This window comes from Musca autumnalis, unplaced genomic scaffold, assembly GCF_047663935.1.
Source record: "Musca autumnalis isolate F117 unplaced genomic scaffold, ASM4766393v1 scaffold_2, whole genome shotgun sequence".
Classification (NCBI taxonomy): Eukaryota; Metazoa; Arthropoda; class Insecta; order Diptera; family Muscidae; genus Musca; species Musca autumnalis.
Window position 1 is genome coordinate 178,492,517 of NW_027411755.1, and position 22,593 is coordinate 178,515,109.

The window sequence follows — 22,593 nt, forward strand, 5'->3', positions numbered from 1 at the left end:
CACATACGTTCTGACATACAAATGTACGTTTCGACAACGTTACCATGGCAACTGATGCAGAAATTGATGGAATAATCTTGAGCTTAAGTGATACGCTGCCACAAAAGGAAATCCAATGGAAACCCAACGAGCAATAGATAGACATGAACGAAAAAAAAAACAACAGTCATACAGACAATCAGCCAGCCAAACAGATGTATATCGGTTGGGCATTGCACAACAATGCAATTTCGAATACAAACCACTGGGACACTGAAAAAATTATTATCTGAAGATTTTTTATTTTCTAAAGGTAGATTTCATTTCCAAGTATGTGGCTTGACAATAGAAACAAGTTAGGAAAATGTAACATAAAATATGTACCATGTCCTACCTTTAATGGAATTTAATATAACTTAGTACATTTTGCATTTTAGCTTATACGTCTTTTACACAGACCAGTCCTTTTCCCTTTGCCAGAGACGTTATTAGATTCGCGTTTAACTCACAGCTTTGTATTGCAAGAAAAATGAAAGTACAACTAACAATAAGTAATGCCGTGAACTGCAATTGGAAATATTAATGTAGATGTGTGGACTTCCGTTCTGTTGTATGTCTGTGTGTGAAAAAAATGAAGAAGAACAACAGTTTCTTGGCATCAATGTGTTGCAACAATTTTTTTTTTTCACTTTAAGAAGGTTTAAACTAAATAAGGAAGAGGTTGCTGTATCGGCGATGTTATCCAAGTCGAGTTTTATATTTAATCAGAGAATCTGACTTCTAGAAAATTGTATTCATGACATTTTTAGGATTGTCTGTATATAAACTGCATGACACGGCCCTACTTATAAAGTAAAGTTTTGTTGAACAAAGAAAAATTAAACCCTCTAAAAGTTACGACCCCCGCAAACGTTTTAATGGACCATGATCTGCACCTGGAATGTCAGGCCTCTCTACAGAGCAAGTACAGTTTGCGCTCTGGCGCATGTACTTGGTAAGCACAAAGCTGATATTATCGCCTTTCAGAAAGTGTGATGGAATTGGGCAGACGTATATATCACACTTACGCACTGTGTTATGCTGCCATTAAACTAAACCAGAGTTATGAGTTTTTTGAGTTTTTGGACCAATTTCTCAGGAAGTATGAACTTGCCCCCCAAAAAACTGTACCATCGTAACTAGGACCTCAGCTGCAATCTTTCCAAATATTGTGAGAGAGTGGTCCGATGTAGTCATATTCGGAGATAATCCAAGTCTGTAAGAAATAATACAATGTACAACTTTTGAACTAAATTGGGGTCCCACTTCGACGAAATTCGTACCTTACGTACTATCCGGATAAGTTGGTGCCGGCAGGCGTTGGGGCTTTTGACCCATTATCTCAAGAGTTATAGACATACGTCCAAAAGAAAGAGCCTTCGTGACAGGGCCCGCAAGAAGAATTTATTGCAGAAAATTCAAAACGATTCGAGAGGAGCTCTTAAACTTCACTTTTTCCGAATTTTGTGTGGGAGGTAACCGAAAGAGTGGACCGATATAGTCCATATTCGTACCCGATCTATATTTGGAAGGAATAATGCGATTGCTCCCTTCGTGAGTTATCGTTCAAACCAATTTTCAGAAAAATTTTGAATTTTTTTCAAAATAGTCTAGCTTAATCCCTTTGTTGTTGTTTTATTATTTTAAAACATCTAATTTATTAGTGGAAAAATTTGGCATTGTTTGCCAAGGGGTAAGGCAAGGAAGACTAGTTTCGATCTACGCCACTGGAACTCATCAGTTCCCTTTGTTCTTGTTTGTGGATATTCTCCACCGAAGTTATTTTTCAATAACTTCTTCAACAAAAAACTTTCTATACCCAAACATCAATCGTCAGCTCGAAGTATAAAGGTGAACATAGAAAAAAACTTCAATGAGAAGTTTTTCTTTGGCAACCCCTCACAACCCCATCGAATTTTTGAATTTTGCTGGGGGAGGTGCCCGAAGGAGTGAACCGATATGCCCCGTCTTTGAACTTAAACTAAGTTTGGGTAAAATGTTCTAAATACAAATTTGGTTCGAATCATTGATCGGTTTGAGAGTTGTCGTGCGCATCGGTCAGCCAGGCAGACATACAGACGGACGGACATGACTAAATCGACTCCAAATTGTCTGAAACGAATTTCGTCCAAACGTACTTGGGGTATAAAACCATTATTTTGTGAGCGTGAGAAACTCGAGATGTTCAGGAGTCAGAGTGAAATCCGAAAATTTTACCATAGTGTAAAACACCCGACTGAAGTTTATGGTGCAGGCACATTCTCCTGCAAAAATTATGAAGAAAATGTGGTAACTGACACAGATAGCGGCTTGAGTATCTGGAAGGAGCATTCTATGAAGCTCTTAGTATTGAATGTGGGCGGCGATAAAGATACACCAGAATCAATCGCAAACGATGACGTTGAATGTCTACCACCAAGCCAAAGCGAGGACAAGACAACAATTAATCGGCTGAAAAACAGTAAAGCAACAGTATCTGATGGGCTGCCCGCCGCCTTCGACATCCCAATTAAATCAAAGGTATTCCAAGCCATGCCTGAGTTTGACATCCCTGTAAAACTGATACGGTTGTGCAGGATGACACTGGCTGACACAAGATCAGCAGTTAAAATAGGAAAGAACCTCTCCGAGCCTTTAAAAACAAAACGAGGACAAGCTGAGAGTCTATCGTGTGACCTATTTAACATTTTACTGGAAAATGTCATACGAGATGCGAATGTACATATATACGACCAGAGATAACAAGTAAAAAAGTGTCAGTCGGCTTTGCCGACAGAGATATAGCCTCAGCCTATGTGAATTGAAACTTTTATCTACGGACAGATCGAATGTATTTCGGGTCTTTTCAGATTTTTGTGGCCCTTTTTGGACATTTGAACTTGCCGACAAAAATGTGGATTAGGTTCAAAATTCAAAGAGTTGCGGAGGAGGTACTTGAAGGAATGGACCGATATAGTCCATTACGGAAGTGGAGCTTATTTTGGGAGTCACATATTTTCGATAGATATCGCGCCCATTAGTCATTTTAGTGGGTCATCGTATAATTTTTGGACCAGTATGCCACGAAGCATGGCCTTGTCCCCAAAAAACAAATATTGAGGTAAACAGGACCACAACGAACCTTTCCAAAGGATCTTCAAACTGCACTTAGACACAAACGTTGAACTTTTGTGGGTGAGGTACCCTAAGGAGAGGACCAATATGAGGATATTTTAGAAGTTTTTAGTTTAACTTCTAAAATATCCTCATATTGGTCCTCTCCTTAGGGTACCTCACCCACAAAAGTTCAACGTTTGTGTCTAAGTGCAGTTTGAAGATCCTTTGGAAAGGTTCGTTGTGGAAAATATTAGGACAAAATATTAGGAGATCCAAAGCTTGGACCAAATTGGTTGCCCCGTTCAAGAGATACGTGCATACCATTTTAGTGACATTTTTTATATATTGGGGGAATTACGGTAAGTTGTGGACCGATGTTGCCCATCTTCGAACTGAAAATAAGTTTGGACAAAATATGACGAAGCCCAAATTTTGCACCAAGTCGGTTGATCAGTTCGAGAGATATCGTGCTCTCTAGACACTACATATGGTGTCCTAGGGGTTTTTACACCATTCGGGCTGTTCTCTCAAGAAGTATGGACTTGCCCCGGAAAAAAAACTTTTACCATCGTAATTGAGGCAGCGAATGCAAATTGCTTCAACAAAAAACAAAACGATTCGAGAGCAGATCTTAAAGTGTACTTATCCAAAACTTTGGGTGGGAGGTACCCGAAGGAGTGGACAAATATAGTCTATATTCGAACTTGATCTATATCTGGTAGATATATTAGGATGTGTAAAGTATGGACCAAATCGATCACTCCCTTCAAGAGAGTGGACCGATATGGTTTATCTTCTAACTTAAAATAAGTTTGGAACAAGATTTACAAAGGCCGAATTTTGGATCGAATCGCAGATCCGTTCGAGAGTTATCTCGCGCTATAACCACTATACATGGTGTCATAGGGTTTTTTTTGCATCTTTCAGGCTATTTTATCAGGAAGTATGGACTTTTCCCTGATGAAACTTGTACCTTCGTATGGGGGCAGGGAATACAAGTTGTTACAACAAAAATAAAAGCGATTTGAGAGCTGAACTATTTCGAAATTTTTGTTTGGGAGGTACCGAAGGAATGTATCGATTGAGGTATTGGAACCCTTATCTAAGTCCTGCAGAAATTTCACGACGTGCAAAGTATGGACCAAATCGGTTACTTCCTTTAAGAGTTATGAAGACTAAATACCGAATTTCAGATTTTTGGTGGGATATTGAGGTCACAACCTTCAAAATACCGACAATCGGGGGGTACAGTTCTACGGGGGCCATATGAAGACGTGGACCTATATTGCCAATTTTCAATACCAAACATCCTAGGAGTGATATAGACTTCTATAACAAATTATAAAGCTTTATCTTACAAATTGATGTAGAGCTGTATCTTTATTTCAACAGAGGGACGGACGGACAGACGGACATGGATATCGACTTAGAATTTTTTGCTGATCAAGAATATATATACTCTACGGGGTCTCCGGCGAATATTGCGATGTGTTACAAACGGAATGATAAATATAATTATAACCTCCATATTATGGTGGAGGGTATAAAAACAAACCCCTCTAAAGGTTACGACTCCCACAAACGTTTTAAGGACCATGATCAGCGACTCTGCACCTGGAATGTCAGGACTCTCTACAGAGCAGTTGCATTTTGCCCGCTGGCGGCTGTTCTTAGTAAGTACAAAGCTGATATTATCGCCTTTTAGGAGGTGTGATAGAATCGAGCCGACGTAAAGATCACACTAACGCTATTATAGCTGCCATGAAACTAAACATGAGCAAGTTTTTGGATTTACCATAAATTGAAGGCTTAAGAACCTGGTCGTCATATTCACTGCGGTTGTTCAGAGAATTGCCACAATCCGTATAAAAGTAAGGTTTTTAACATCAAGCCTATTCCGCTCAACTGATCCACATGCTGGAAAACGGCACTCCTTGTCCCGACAATGTGGAAGCGCAGTGGCAAAGAATAGCCCACTCTCTTCAAACTGCCGCAAAATCTATATATGGGTTTCAAAAACCACCACCTAAAAATCTATGGTACAAGCAGGTACTGAACAAAAGAACGCGACATTCAGAATAGCCTGGCAGTCAGTTGCAACAAAAAACGCGAAAGAAAGATATCGTGAGAAATACCCTCAGCCTCGGACCAAAAAAATAAGTAAACACAATACTTCTGACGTCTATATGGGTTTTTTGAGTTTTTGGACCAATTTCTCAGAAAGTATAAACTTTCCCCCCCCAAAAAATTGTACCATTGTAACTAGGACCACATACACAACCTGATGAGTCCTTAAACTGCACTCTTTCCAAATACCGTAACGGAGGTACTCGAAAGAGTGGTCCGATGTAGTCAATATTCGGACATATTTATGGACTTGGACCGCATACACAACCAGAAAAGTCCTTAAACTGCACTCTTTCTAAATATTGTTAGGAAGTTACCCGAAACTGTGGTCCGATGTAGTCAATATTCGGACATAATTATGGACTTGCGTCCAAAACAATGCGCCTTCGTGACAGGGCCCGCAAGAAAAACTTATTGGAGAAAATTCAAAACGATCCTAGAGGAGCTTTTAAGCTTCACTTTTTCAGAATTTTATGTGAGATGTACCCGAAGTAGTGGGCCGATATAGTCCAAATTCGAACCCGATCTATATGTGGAATTATTCGATGTGGACCAAATCGATTGCTCCCTTCCAGAATTATCGTTCACACCATTTGATAGAAACATTTTTAACTTTTGTGAGAGAGGAATCTGAAGGAGTGGACCAAAGTGGGCAAAGTATTACAAAGTGAAATATTTGGTTCAAAGCGGTGTGTCCGTTCCAAAGTTATCGAAGATTTATCATTTTAGTTGGTCTCGTTAGGGTTTCTTGGAGCTTTTGGGCCATTATCTCAGGAAGTATGTACTTGTCCCCCAAAAAATTGTACCGTCGTAAAGGGGACAGCAAGAACAACCTGCTGAAAAAAAATTCAAAACGTTCCAAGAGGAGCTCTTAAACTTCACTTTTTTTAATTTTCTGTGGGAGGTACCCGAAGGAGTGGACCGATATAGTCCATATTCGTACCCGATCTCTATATGGAAGGAATAATACGATGCGCAAACTTTGGATCGTTCAAACCATTTTTCAGAAAAATTTTGAACTTTTTTGGGGGAGGTACCCGAAGGAGTGGACCGATATTGCACATCTTTGAACTTAAACTAAGTTTAGATAAAATATTCCGAAGCACAAAATTGAGGGTATAAGAATAAAAGAGCAAGAAAAATGTGAGCGTGAGAAACTCGAGATGTTCAGGAGTCAGAGTGAAGTCCGAAAATTTTACCAGAGTGTAAAACAACCGACTGAAGGGTATTGTACAGGTTTATTCTCCTGCAGAAATGATGCCTTGCTGGCTTCTGATAAAAAAAATAAAAAAGAAAAGGACAACCTAGTTCGAAATTTGCTCGGCCTTCTTTATTCTTGTATTTTTGTAATGTCAGAAATGAAGCAGGAAAGCAAGGCAAGCAGGCGAGGCAGCTTATGAACCAAGGCCTTAAGTATGGAATATGGGCGGCGATGAAGTTATCCCAGAACAAGTCGCGACGTTGAATGTCTACCACCTAGCCAAAGCGATGACATGACAGCAATTAATCGGCTGAAAAACAATAGGCAGCAGTAGCTGATGGGCAGCTCGCCGCCTTCGACAGCCCAATTAGATCAAAGGTATTCCAAACCATGCCTGAGTTTGACATCCCTGCAAAAATGATACGGTTATGTATGGATGACATTGACTGGCACAAGATCCGAGCCTATCGTGTAACCTATTTAACTTTCTACTGGAAAAGGCCATACGAGATGCGCAATGTATATACGACCAGAGCGAAAAATAGCACTATATACAACATAGATATAATGTTACTGGCCTACGCAGATGATATTGACATACTTGTTCGATCAACGCGAGCCGTAACAGGCATCTTTGCAAAAATTTTAAAGGATTCTGCCAAAGTGGGTCTGGCAGTCAACGGCGATAAGACGAAGTCAACACGCAAGATGTTCAGTAGACTTGGGCCAACTGTGGATGCTGATAACTACAATTTTGAGGTAGTAAATGATTTTATTTATCTCGGCACCACCATCCGTTTTGAAATCAAGAGAATATTGGCCAAAAGATGCTACTTTGGTCTAAGTAAATAGTTTGAAATCAAAACCACCTGTCGTCAAACCAAACTAACACTCTACCATACACTGATATTACCCGTACTTATGTATAGATCTGAAGCATGGATAGTTGCGAAAACAGACGAGACAGAACTTGGTGTGTTTGAGAGGAAAATTCTTCGAAAGATTTATGGACCAATATGCGTTGACAGTGAATACCCGTCGTATGAACCAAGAGCTGTACCAACCGATTGCCCTGGCTGGACTACACAGCGGGATGGATAAAGATGCCTCCGCCTGAAAGGTATATGAATACGAGCCACTCGACCGTATACGCCCTAATGGAAGGAAATACCAAGTTGAAGATGATATCGTAAAGCATAGCATCCCAAATTGTAGAAGTAAAGCAGAATATCGGTGCTATTGGAAATCTATTCTTAGTTCGGCCTATTGAAAAAATACGTTCTATTTAATATAAAAGTCATCTAAGTAAGTAAGCCTTTGGCTAAGTCGATTAGTTTTTGTTAAAAAAAATCCACTTGTCGCAGTATCGATTTCACGACCATTTGTGGGCAAGTTGTATATCTTAAACATCACCAAATCAAAACCTCAAACATCACTGCTATAAAATAGGTCGACTTTATCACACTAACATAGTCACAGTAACTGTTTCAAATTGTATAAAACGTATGGCACCACTGCGACCATATGTTAACCTCAACTCCTCCTGGAACATTTGTGCATGCAGTTAACAATATAAACTTGGCTTTGAGTTTATATTGGTATTTGCCAACAATTTTCTTGGCAAACACAGACATCGGTTTGTTGCCGTTGTTGTTAGTTATTCTTTTTTGCTGCTGTCAGTTACACCTTTCTAAAATAGCTTACAGTCGATACCATTAAAATAAAATTGGATTGAAACACACACGTGAAATATTCAATTTCAGGTTTGATATTTGACGATACCCTCCACCAAAATATGGAGGGTATAATTAACTTTGTCATTTCGTTTGTAACACATCGAAATATTAGTCGGAGGCAATATAAAGTACATATATGTATATATCTTTGTGTTTATTTCAGCTTGAGTCCATATTTTGTTGTATTCAAGTATTTGAATAACAACTTAAATTGCATTTTTTCGAAATTTTGTGTGGGATCTACCCGGAGGAGTTGACATACATATACATATAGTCCATATTCAGGGACGTAGCCAGGATTTCATTTCGGGGGGGCCCACCTGACCAAAATTTTGAAAGTTCATGTTAGCGAAAATGTCTTATTTAGCAAAGATGTAAACCTTATTTTAGACTTATTCTACTGATGAAATAATTTTCATTACTATTTTTTAATTCAAATGGCGTGAGACTTCTTGGCCAATTTTATCTTGTTTTTATAACATTTTTGACAATATGTCATAGTTAATATATGGTCAAAACAATACATATTAATAATCCCATATATTTTTGGGCGTATATAAGAAATAGCAAAATGTGTTTACGTTGCCGTCTCTCGTTTGTGCATCTTGGTCTGTCAGGATTAAATTAAAACACATTTGCCTCTTACATTTTAATAATAATAAAACAAAACATTTATTAATTCATTTAAATAGTTATTACGTAAAACAAATGAAAAGGTGTAATAGATTAAATAGTTTAATGTATGACAATCACTCGGCGCGGCGGTTATTCGATCATTCTCGTCGGCTGCTAGACAACAACTAACTCTTTCTCATCTTCATCCTCAACCCTTTCGGACATAGGCATAGGAGGGTTGCCAGGCATTTTAATTAGTTCCCCACAGTCGGCCATCCTGTCGCTGCGGTCGTCCTCGAGTGCATTTCGGATATCATGGCTTTCATCATCGTAGTCATCATTGGTTGGAAGAGTACACCAGGGCTTAATTTTGTCTGAAGCATAAACAGATGTATAATGGCGTTGTGTTCTCGTTGATTCTGGTATATCCTCTACGACGTATCTATCTTTGTCAAGTATCTTCGTTACAATAAACGGACCCTTATACAAAGGTTCGAGCTTCTTTGACGTTCCGGTGGCTGCTGGTTCATTTTCGACAAGTATTAAATCTCCAATTTGGTATCGTGTTGGTCGCTTGTGTCGTTCGTCGTATTTCTGCTTCGCATATTCCCGTTGTGCGTTAATTCGTTCTGCCGTTTCGTTGCGTATCCGTCTTAGATCTTCTTCGTTGATTAATTCGTAATCATGTATGGCTAATACAAGTTTATTTTGTAGAATATCTCGTGGTTTTGTATTTCGTGGATTGTATTTTTCTCAACTGATCTTCCCATTTTCTATCGTTTTCCGTTGACGTTTGGATCATACTCAAGATTGTTCTATTTGTTCGTTCTGCATGTCCATTGGCTCTTGGTGTTCTAACCGCATTCAGTATGTGTTTAATGTCGTTCGATTTACAATAATTCTTGAATTCATGGGAGGTAAAAGCGCTTCCTCTGTCTGTGACTATCCTCGTTGGAATGCCGAAATAGTCAGACATTTCGTTAAGTACTGAAACTACATGTTTTGACGCTGTACTTTTAACGGCTCTTAATATCGTAAATTTGGTGAATGCATCAGCAATAACTAATATATGTTCGTTCCGTTTTGTACTTTTCGGAAATGGTCCCAAATGATCCATATGTATCGTATGGAATGGCACTGGATTGATATTGTCGTAATGGTATTCTCCTTCCTTTTTACACGTTCCAGATTTATTATATGCGCATTCTAAACAAGATTTGATATATGATTTGACGTAGTTTCTCATACGAGGGAACCAAAAATGTTTTTGTAGTCCGTTTAATACTTTCTCCACTCCTAGGTGACCTGCGTTATCATGTTGACCCTGAACAATTTTCCATCTTAACGATTTAGGTACAACCCATAATAGTTTTCCTTGGACTTTCCTGAATAGTCTTCCTTTTTCTACCTCGTATTCGTCGCAAATGGTTCTGTCTCCTGCTTCTAGTTTTTGAACTATCGTCTTAATATTCTCATCTTGTAGTTGCATAGCAAATAACCAGTCATTTTCATTCACGCCAACTCTAAATATTCGCATTGATGCCGTATCAGTTTCACGAGGTTTTTCGTAAGGAGCTCTGCTTAATGCATCAACATGTTGCATACGTTGACCTGATCGATGAATAATATTAACTTCATAATCCTGAATTCTTAACCACCATCGAGCTATCCTCGGAATAAGTTCTTTCTTTTTCATCGTAGTTTGGATTGCGTTACAGTCCGTAACAACTGTGATCTCTTTCCCATATACGTAGTACTTAAACCTTTCTAAAGATTCCACAACCGCTAGTGTTTCCAATTCATAGCTGTGATAATTCTTTTCCTCTTTAGTTGTCGACCTACTATAGAATGCTATTGGTTTCCACGAATCGTCTTCTTCTTTTTGCAGTAAAGCACCTGCTAATCCAACAGAGCTTGCATCAGTATGAATTTGATGTTCCGCTGAAGTTCTGTAACCAACTATTACTGGACTTGTCGTTAAACACTTCTTAAGTTGTCGGAAAGCTTCTTCCTGTTCGTTTTCCCATTTAAATTTGGCATCTTTTCGTAGTAAGTATCGTAATGGTTCGGAAATAAAGGCATATCCAGGTACAAATTTTCTAAAATAATTACTCAATCCTAAAAATTGTCGTACTTCGGTCACGTTCTTCGGTGCAGGAAATTCTTCTATAGCTGCTGTTTTAACTTTTCCTGGACTAATACCTGCTGGATGTAATTGGTGGCCTAGAAACTCAACTGTCTGTTTCATAAATTCACATTTCTTTAAATTTATCGAGAGATTCAAGCTTTGTAGTGCTTTGAAAACTCGTTCTAATTTTTGAAGCATTTCGTTGACGTCATTACTTCCGATTACTATGTCATCCATATAATGAAGCATGTCTCCATCCCATGTCTTTTCACGTACTATCGCCATTAACCTTTGGAATACAGCTGGAGCGTTCTTTAAACCGAAAGGCATACGTTTAAATTCATAGAGTCCGTCGGGCGTTACAAAAGCTGTGTATTTACGACTGTTTTCTTCTATTGGGATTTGATAATAACCGCTATTTAAATCCAGTACGGAAAAATATGAAAATTGTTTAATATCCTGTAATCGTTCCTCTATGTTTGGCGTTGGAAAAATCTCTTTTACCATATGTTGGTTTAAACGTCTATAATCAACACATAACCTATCATTACCAATTTTCTTTTTAACCAGGACTATTGGGCTTGCATATTCTGACGATGATTTCTGTATAATATCGTTATCTAATAGATCCTTGATTGTTTTGCTCACAATAGCTTTCTTCGGTTCTGGGAGTCTATATGGTTTTGAAACTATAGGTTCGTTTGATGTTAGCGTTATTTTCATTTCCAGTGCGTTCGTCAATCCTATTTCGTTAATTTCATTACCGAATACATCTCTATATTGGTTTACTAATTTCGTTAATTCCATTTTAGTTCCATCGTCATCGGTTCCGCATGCAATATCTTCCGTATTAATTGGTTTTTGGCTGTTAACGTTCGCAACTGTTGTGTTAATTAATTCGAAATGTTGTTGGTCGCCTTCTACTATAAGCCGTATATTATTATTTACAAAGATGTCGTTACCGATTATAATATCTGATGTAAATATATCGTCGTCAGCAATATAAAGATCGATATCTAATTCCAACTCATCAACAATGAGTTTTGTAGATATCATTTCCTTTAAAATACATGAGCCTCCACATACACCGTTTATTCTTAGACAACATTGCTTCCTTTCTTTCGTTGACTTAGACGCTTTCGATTTTCGTATCATACTACATTGACTTCCTGTATCTATGAGTGCGTAAAACTGATGATCCTCGATGTGTACTATCTTATCGCTGGTGTCTTTTTGTACTGAATTCGTTTTTCGACTATCCGTTTGACCGCAGTTTTCTGGTGATCCTTTTGGATGTACCCGTTGACAATCTTTACATCTTGGTCGTTTCGGTGGTTTTGGACAAGTATTAGATTTGTGTCCCGTCTCGTTACAATTAAAACATATGATACTCGGTTGTTTGGTCGTATCTTTCCGTCCATAATCAAAATTAGGTTTACTTACGGTTTTACCATGGGTTTGAGTGTTTGGTTTAAATAATGGTTGTCTATTTGACGTGCTGGCAGTGTTCGTGAGATAATCTTCCATTACTTCTCGCATTTCTTTCATGTTTTGGAACTTTAATGCCGCGATTGCTCTTTGTAGTTCGTTATGTTTTAAACCTTCACGAGTATATTTAATAATTGACGATTCACTCAGTTTATATCTTCGACCTAATGCCGCCATTCGGAAACAATATTCACTCACTGTTTCACCCGTAAGTCTAATAGATTTGGCCATTTTATAATGTACGTTCGCTTCATCTAGTTCTGTACCAAATTCTTGTGTTAACGCGTCAGATAACGATTTCCACGTTGTAAAAGATTCCGAAGATGCGTCTATCCATGATTTAGCCGGACCTTTAAGTTTACTATACACCGCTAATAATACAAATTTATCATCCCATTCATACGCGAGCATTGTCTTGTTTACACGATCAATAAATTGTTCCACGCTAAAACTCGAATCTTTAATCGGATCATAATCGGGTAAAGTATCTGCGATTTCTCTTACACTATGCGTTGGTTTATATCTATTATCTGTATTTTGCGGTACTACCGGACATTCAGCTAGTTTCAATTTTTGTTGTTCATCCGTAGCACTTTCGTTAACCGTTTTGTTTTGGATACCGTTTAAAACACTTTCCATTAGAATACGTAGTTGGTCAATTTGTTGTTGAAGAAGGTTTACACTATCTTCACTATCACTTTCGTAATCAATTTCGTCACTCGCCATTGCGTCAACAAGGCGTTTTACAAGTTCTGGTTTATTTCCTGCCGTTGATAATTTTCGAGCACCCAAAAGTAATTTAAGGGTTTTCACTTTTAGTGTTTCTATTTTTCTCATTTTGAAATCTTTTCGTTATGTTACTTTTAGATTGTTTAAATTCGCTAATACATTCAACTTGATCAGTTTAATTATCGTTTTATCCGTTTACACGTTTATCTTTAGCACTGTTCGTTTTGTCTTTATAGACCCTATATTACGTTTGCCTTTAATAAGACCGTTCATCGTTTTGTCATTAAGACCATTTGTTACAATCGTGTTGTTATAATAACCGTATATCGTTTTGTTATTAAAACATCGTTTTCATTCTTCACTGCAAATCGTTTATATCGTTTTATCTAAAAGATAGCTTTTCGTTTTATCTTCAATAACCGTTTACGTTTGTTATTGAAAGATCACTTTTTCATTTCATTTGTCATAGCAGACCATTTATATATTTCGTTTTGTTTTCAATAACAGATTAACGTTTTGTTATTAAAATATCATTTTTCGTTTTGACCGTTGAAATTCATCAAAGATCGATATCGTTTTGAATTTATTAAATTCCGTTTACATTTTCTTAGCCATTAAATTTCGTTTGTTTTTTGTTTTAGATGCTAATGGCTCTAACTCCCGTCTTAACTTTGCAACAAGTTATTTTCACATTCATTTATCGTTATATTTACATACGTTCTATTACGTTAAGTTTACGTTTCACACCACTAATCCACATATCCACTGTTAACATTTTTAACTGAGACATAACACAACACAAAGTTTTTCTATTTTTCTAAGCACCGAATATACGTTACATTTTTTTATTGTTTTGTCTTGTCTTCACTCATCCACCCGACCGATCTGAGTATTTTCTCTGTAACTATTCTCACTTCTGTTGTTTACTCTCTTTTTAGAACTCGCTCTTTTTAGAACTCGCGTTTGTGGTGGTGGTTTATGGTGGTGCCCTTTCGTTTTGAGTTGTTGTTAGCCCATCGAAGTTATTTTGCATTACCATATATGGTCATATTTAAAGAACTTCGTTTTCTTCATCGTTTGCCGTTTACTTTGATTATGCGTGTTAATGATCGTTACATGCGTTAATTAAGTTCTCGCGCACAACTTAATTTATTGAGGAATGGTCATTAGAAAGAAACACATATTTAATCATGTTGACATACATATTAACGCCACTCGTTGTTCATTATGCGTGTTTGCATTTTTTCATCGTTAAATGATTATGATTTCGCGATTATCACATTATGAGTTTATGTTCATTATTAAGTTTTTGTTCTTCCATTTGCGCTTGCTTAAACGGTAGCAAGGTTAAACACACATTACATTCTTTTTCGTTTTTAAATTTCACTTCTTTTATTGGGCAAATTACATTCCACTTCTGAACTATAAGAAATAGCAAATTGTGTTTACGTTGCCGTCTCTCGTTTGTGCATCTTGGGCTGTCAGGATTAAATTAAAACACATTTGCCTCTTACATTTTAATAATAATAAAACAAAACATTTATTAATTCATTTAAATAGTTATTACGTAAAACAAATGAAAAGGTGTAATAGATTAAATAGTTTAATGTATGACAATCACTCGGCGCGGCGGTTATTCGATCATTCTCGTCGGCTGCTAGACAACAACTAACTCTTTCTCATCTTCATCCTCAACCCTTTCGGACATAGGCATAGGAGGGTTGCCAGGCATTTTAATTAGTTCCCCACACGTATAATTTATCAAATAATTTACAACTATTCAGTGATATCAATTCGATAAGACCAAAAAGAAAGCCAATACAACGGAAAACCTTAGAATGATCATAACATTTAATTTTCAAATATCTTAACATTATAATTTTTAAAAATATGCAAAAATCCGATGTCTACTTATCACAAAGAATTTCTGAAGACCGAGAACAAATGCTGAGCAATAGTCTATCCACCAAGAAATTCTAGCTCCTAATTGCGGTTATGTAAATGACAAATTCTGTCCCCAAGTCGTGCCTCAGTCAATAAACTAATTTTGGCGTACAATCGTCGGACTTCACTTATAGAAATTCTGGATCTTCTCATAAATTTATCAGGAACAAGGGAAACTCTGGAATCCAGTCTCAACTTTTTTTAAAATGAAATTATGTCGCCCAATCCAAGGTCTATACATGTATACGTTCTTTTAGCAAAAATCCATAAACACAATTTTTGTCAATCTACATTTTTTTATACTCTCAGCCTTTAGCCAAAATGTGCCTCATCGAAATAATGGCTTTAGGGCAAAAGTGTGTTTGGAAGAAATTTGTTTCAGAAAACTTGGAGTCGACCTAGCTATGTCCGTTTGTCTGGGTAGACGCCTGGAGAGCACGATAATTCTCAAACAGATCAACCGATTCGGTCCAAAATTTGGCCTTCGTGATATTTTGATCAACTTCGAAGATGGGCCATATAGTTCTACTCTTTCGACAAACTTCCGAAGAGTATTTCAAAAAATTTCAGCGAAGTGGATAAGCTGTGTAAGTTTAAGACCTCAATGGTCATGGTTTCACTTCCTTTATGCTAATAATTTAGTTATAAGTAAAAATATGAAATAAATAAATTAACCAGCAAAATTTGAGGGAAGGGGTTCCATGCGATGACGCACAATGTCGCGAGTTCATATTAACTGTGGCCACAAATAGAAGGAGTTGTCGTAGGTGCATCAATTTTGGTACACGTACCTATTATTGACTTACAATCTTCAGGACAAAAAAATTGGGTTGGTCGGTCCACGTTTTGATATAGCCCCCATAGAACCGTACCTCCCGATTTTCGGTATTTTGAATGTTTTAGACACAATGACCAACCGAAAGTATTCAACTTTTGTGGTTAGTCTTCGGCAGAGGTATCACACATTCCAACAGAGAATTGTGGGCTTAGGTCCACGTTTTGATATAGCCCCCATACAACGGTACCTCCCGATTATCGGTATTTTGAAGATTTTAGCCTCATTATTACACCTAAATTGCTGAAATTTGGTACTTATACCTTCACCTTGAAATTTGTCTGCATAGGTCCACGCCTTCATATAGCCCCCATAGGACGGTACCTCCCGATTTTCGGTATTTTTGAGGTTTTAGCCTGATTATCACACCGAAATGGCTGAAATTTGGTATTAAATCTCCGTTGGGGGACTTATAACCTTCCACCAGAAATATGTCGGTATAGGTCCTCGTCTTCCTATAGCCCCCATCAGGGACGTAGCCAGGATTTCATTTCGGGGGGGCCCACCTGACCAAAATTTTGAAAGTTCATTTGAGCTAAAATTCCTTATTTAGCCAAGACGTAAACCTTATTTTAGACTTATATTACTGATGAAATAATGTTCATTACTATATTTTAAATAAAATGACGTAAGACTTCTAGGCCAATGTCCCTTGTTTTTTGACAATATATCAGAGTTAATATATGTTCAAAACAATGGATATATTAATCATCGCATATATTTTTGGGTGTATCATTTATCAAATAACTCACAACTACAGTGAATGTTATGTAATTCAGTGATGTCACTTCGGTAAGATCAAAATAAGGAGTATACAATCCTTTGTTTCCTACTTCACAAAAGTTCAAAATCACGGCTTTAATTTTCCACTCCAATTTTATTGAGTAATTTATGGAAGGAAAATGAGATTAGTAGAGAATTGATTTATGCAGAGGGAACGTTCTGATATCATGACGTTATCCAGTAGTATTTTTTATATTTACAGGTATATTTAGCAGTTATATAAATAAAGGAAAAACGCCGAGACACGTGCCTTCTTAATTTGTCTTTTACCACCCTGCCGTGTCAGAATATGGTCAATTTCGGAAATTCAATCGTTTTTATTGCCATACAGAAGCCAATTGTAGTTATTTCCCTAAGTATATTTTGGTGTCCAATCCAAGATCTTATCGCGAAGAATTTCTGAAGGCTGATAGTGGTTCTCTTGATAGAGAACTAATGCTGAGCAGTAGTGAGTCTATCTATCCATGATGAAATTCTAGCACCAAATCGCGGGACAATCGTCGGGCTTCTCTTATAGAAATGCTGGTTTCCTATCGTGGATCTTCTCATAAGTTGATCAGGAACTAGGAAAACTCTGGCGACCAGTCTTGAATTCTTTTAAAATGAAAATCTGGCGCCAATCCAAGGTCTATACATGTATACAAATCCATAAACACAATTTTCCCCAATCTAAATTTTTTATACTCTTAGCATTTAGTCAAAATGTGCTTCATCGAAATAATGGTTTTAAGGGCAAAGAGTATTTGGAAGAAATGTGTTTCAGAAAATTTGGAGTCCACTTATATATGTTCGTCCATCTGGGTGGCTGCCTGGAGAACACTATAATTCTCGAACAGATCAAACGATTCTGTCCAAAATTTGGTCTTCGTGATATTTTGTCCAAATTTGGATCAACTTCGAATATGGACAATAACGATCCACTCTTTCGGGTTCTCGGGTCCTCTATTACTACAGTACAAGTTTTTTCAGGGGCAAGACCATACTACCAGAGAAAATGGCCAGAAAGCTGTAAAGAATACCTACGGCACCTACCATGTGCACAAAACAACTTTCGAACCGGATACTACGTTGGTCCAAACTTTGTTTATCGAAAGGAATGACCTCCAAAATTATATCTACTTCCAAAATAAACTATGTTGGCCCGGTCCATTTCTTCAGGTACTTTCTACGCAACACTTGTGATCAATGATAAAATCTATATTTTGTTGGCAAGTTCATACGTCCGCATATGGCTACACAATTCTGAAAATCTCCTAATACATAGCTTCGGGTTAAAGGATTTTGGTTATGAAGCCGCTATTAAATCTCTCCATAGATGAAAGTATCAGTTCACACAGGCTCAGGGTATATTCCTGTCCGCAAAGCCGACTGATAATTGTTGAGATTTTGACGAAGAAGAATCATTTTCCGACCAAACCTTCAAAATAGTTGTTTAAGTGCAGTTTAAAGTCTATTTGAGGATCTTTAGAAATTTTTACTGAAGGTATTCCTTGTGTTTAGAGCAGGCATGACCAAAAAGAGAACGGAGAAAATGTGAATGTATTCAAAATATTGGCAACTTATAACAGTGTGTTAGTAAGTTTGTATTCACGCAAGCTGCAAAACAATAACATTTATTATCTTTTGTACGCTCTTTCTGTACATTCGGGTCGTGTGCGTGTAAATTGCCTAAAATCATCGGCACCGCCGCACAGAGGACGAAATCATTGATCTAGCGGCGCGAAAGTCAAAAAGTCAAAGTATAAAATTGCGAAATGTTTTCCATTATATCGATTACAGACACTCTGCTGACTAAGATTTTGCTTTTACTTTTTTGTTGTTGTAAATATTCACTCAGTTATTCAGTGTCAAGTGCAAGAAATTTTGACGGATCAGATTTTAATAAAATTGTTGCTAAAAACCTGATCTCATATTTGTTTAATTGTTAAATAAATTCGTAATAAAACTAAACAAAGTTTATTTTTTATTGATAGGGGAGGGTTTAAGGTAGATTAAAATTAAATGTTTGGGGCCTGAAGTTACATAGTTATAAAGCAATAAATTTTCAAAAATTATTATTTTTTGTATGTTTTCTGTGCAATATACTTTTGTTGGATGGAGCGTAACTACAAAGGTCCACCGAGGTTCGGTCCAGTTATTTTTTTAATAATTAAATTGGACTCCCTAGATTCCGAATAACCAAAATTTAGCTGCAAATAGCTGCAAATCTTGCTGATAAATGGTCTTGAAAAATAGCTTAAATCCTCAAAATACCCAAAATCTGTCGGTACGGTTATATGGTGGCTATATCAAAATATAGACCTATGTTCGCAATTTTTTGGTGGAGAATTTTTGTGTCCACTGGGAACCCCAAATACCATATTACACCTAATTTGGTCGGAAAATGTAGCTTTAAATCCCCAAAGTAATGAAAGTCGGGAGGTACCTTAAAAGGGGCCTATAACCAAACGTGGACCTATGTCCACAATTTTTGGTGGAAAGGTTTAGTGATCACTAGGAACCCTAAGTACCAAATTACAACTAATTTGGGAGGAAAAGGTGGCTTAAATCCTCAAAATATCGAATATCAGGAGGTACCGTTATATGGGGGCTATACCAAAATATTTGCCTATGTTGTTCATATTTAGTCCATAATTACCCACAGACACAGATTGAGTTTGTGCAAAATTTCAGAAAGATATCTTCATTCGTTTCCAAGTTATTAATTTCGCGCCGCTAGATCAGTGGTTTCGACCACTGTGCGCCGTGCCAAATGTGACCATGCTTGGTTTAGAGCGGTATTATGTTTTTCGTGGGCAAGTCCATATTTCCTGACATAAGAGTCAAAAGGTGAAAATTATACTGTGGCGAACTGAAATGACTGGTGGGCGCTATATCTTTTAAAAGGAATGACTCCCAAAATAAGATCTACTCCCAAAATGAACTATGTCGGTCCGGTCCATTTCTCCATACCTCCTCCGGAACACTTGTGATCAATGTTACAAATCCATATTTTGTTTGCAAGTTCATACGTCCGAAAATGGCTACAAATTTCTGAAAATCTCCTAATGTATAGTTTTTGGGTTAAGGGGTTTGGCTGTGTAGTTTCAATTCACACAAGCTCAGGGTATATTCCCGTCCGCAAAGTCGAGTGGTACTTGTTGAGATTTTGACGAAGAAGAACCTGTTTCTGATCAGTTTTTATACCCTCCACCATAGTATGGAGGGTATATTAAGTTTGTTTTTCCGTTTGTAACGCATTGAAATACTCATTTGCGACCCTATAAAGTATATATATTCTTGATCAGGGTAAAATTCTGAGTCGATCTGTGCACGTCCGTCAATCCGTCCGTCCGTCCGTCTGTGGTAATCACTCTAGCATCCACAAAAATTGAGATGGGACGCTGAAATTTTGGGAAAATGCGTCTTTTGTTTGCAGGCAGGTCAAGTTCGATGATGGGCTATATCGGTCCACGTTTTGGTATAGCCCCCATATAACGGTACCCCCCGATTTACGCTATTTTGACGATTTTAGCTACATTTTCTGACCGATTTAGCTATAATTTGACATTTAGGGTTCTAAAGTGCCAATAAACTTATATAACAAAACTTGTGGACATAGGTCCACGTTTTGGTATAGCCCCCATATAACGGTACCCCCGATTTACGGTATTTTGACGTTTTTAGCTACATTTTCAGACCGATTTAGCTATAATTTTACATTTAGGGTTCTTAAGTGTCAATAAATATAAGAAAATAACAAAATATAACAAAACTTGTTGACATATGTCCACGTTAGCTATAAATTGACATTTAGGGTTCTTAAATGTCAATAAACTTATATAACTAGTGGACATAGGTCCATGTTTTGGAATAGCCCCCATATAACGTTACCGCAGATTTCAGGTATTTTGACGTTTTAAGTCACATTTCTAGACCGAGTTAGCTATAATTTGATATTTAGGGTTCTTAGTGACCAAAAAACTTATATTCGAAAAAATTATTACATAGGTCCATGTTTTGGTATAGCCCCATATAACGGTACCTCCCGATTTTCGGTATTTTGAGAATTTTACCTACAAGTTTTAACCGAATTATCTGTAATTTGAACATTTGACATTTGAAATTCCTAGTGGTCAGCACACCTCTTCACCAAAAATTGTCAAGAAAGGTCGATGTATTGATAAAGCCCACATATACGGTACCTCCCGATTTTCAGTAATATGATGATTTTAGCTACAATATTAAAACCGAACTAGCAGTAATTTGACATTTGAAGTTCTTAGTGGTCACAACACCTCTCCATCAAAAATATCAACATGTCCCAATTTTCAGTAATTTGGCAATTTTAGCTACAATTTTTAACCGAACTACTGTAATTTGACATTTGAAGGTTGTAGTGGTCACCACACATCTGCATCAAAAATTTTCAACATAGCCCCAATATAACGTTACTTCCCGATTTTCGGTACTTTGAGGATTTTACCTAAAATGTTTAACCGAACGTAGGTCCATGTTTTGGTATAGCCCCAAAAACAAACTTCCGATTTTCCGTACCTTAACTGTATTTTTTGGACGAACTTTCTGTAATTAGAAATTTAAAGCAAACAAAAATTTTGCAACAAAAATTGTTCATTTAAGTTAATATTTTCGTATAGCCCACATGCCTCCGAACTAGCTGTTAATGACATTTGAAGTTCATACGTTATGTAACCGATTTTCGGTATTTTGAGGATTCTAGCTACAATTTTTAACCGAATTAGGAGTTATTTGACATTAAAGGCTGTCATCAAAACTGTCAACATAGGTCCATGTTTTATATAACCCCTATATAACGGTACCTCCCAATTTCTAGCCCAACAAAAATTGTCAACATACATAGTTAGACATAGCCATAGTTAGATAAAGCATTTTATGTACATTATCTGACATTTTTAACGTACCCACTTAAAGTTGGGGACATGAATGAAAACTAATTATTCAATTATTAGTTCAGAATATTTTATGGTGGAGGGTATGAAAAGTTCGGCCGGCCGAACTTAAACGCTTTTTTACTTGTTAGATTTCGTTTGTCGTCACAAGGTCCTTTACCGAAGGAGGATAAATTAACATTTCTAGAAATGTGCATCCATTGAAAGTACTTCCCAAAATACAATTGCTGTGGGTTTCTATGACGTTTTCTTCTGGTTCTATTCAAAGAGTATTCGACAGAAAAATCTCTGAAGATGAAATTCATTGTAATATTGAAATATTGGAAATAATATGCAATAAATCAATATATGTATATAAAGTAGAAAAATGTTTGTACGTTTGTTTGTTTGGCTACGTCGGTGTCCATATTCAAACCTGATTTATGTCTTGTAGATATATTTCGATGTTCAAAGTACGGACCTAATCGGATACTCTCTTCTAGAGTTATCGTGCTCCTTATTTTGAAAAGTTTTGAACTGCAGGCTTAAAGCAATCAAAAGATTTGAACTTTTGTGGGGGAGGTACCTAAAGGAGTGGACCGATATGGCTCATCTTCGAAGTGGACCACTTTTATGAGGAGATGAAAATTTTACCGGTGTATTAGCATAAGAGGATGTTGTCGCTTTTTATGCCGAGAGCACATAATATCAGCAATGCGATAATTTTTCACAATTTTCGACGTGGATTATCACCGCAAAAGTGCACCGAACAAATGAAATCTTTTAAGTCTATACAAGTCTATATAAGGCGTCTCAATCAAGCCACTGTAAAAAACCCAACACCTGGCCGTATGTCAAACTGTCCTGAATACACTTAGGCTAAAAACTGTCAAACTTTCCAAAAAAGTCAAATGATGCCTGGCGACACTGCGTGATGCCCAGTGGTTTTTGAACGCTTGTACAGCATCTTCTGGCAACAAAAATCGTTGATCACGTCGTTGATC

General features: G+C 37.1%; 2 protein-coding genes across 2 annotated transcripts in view; one reads left to right on the top strand and one right to left on the bottom strand.

Moving 5' to 3' along the window:
- Window positions 1-22,593, top strand: part of LOC141393216 (neural cell adhesion molecule 1-like) — a 280,193-nt gene that overhangs the window by 73,819 nt on the left and 183,781 nt on the right. The window lies entirely within an intron of this gene.
- The window catches only part of LOC141395048 (uncharacterized), a 77,800-nt gene that overhangs the window by 15,651 nt on the left and 39,556 nt on the right, over window positions 1-22,593 (bottom strand). The window lies entirely within an intron of this gene.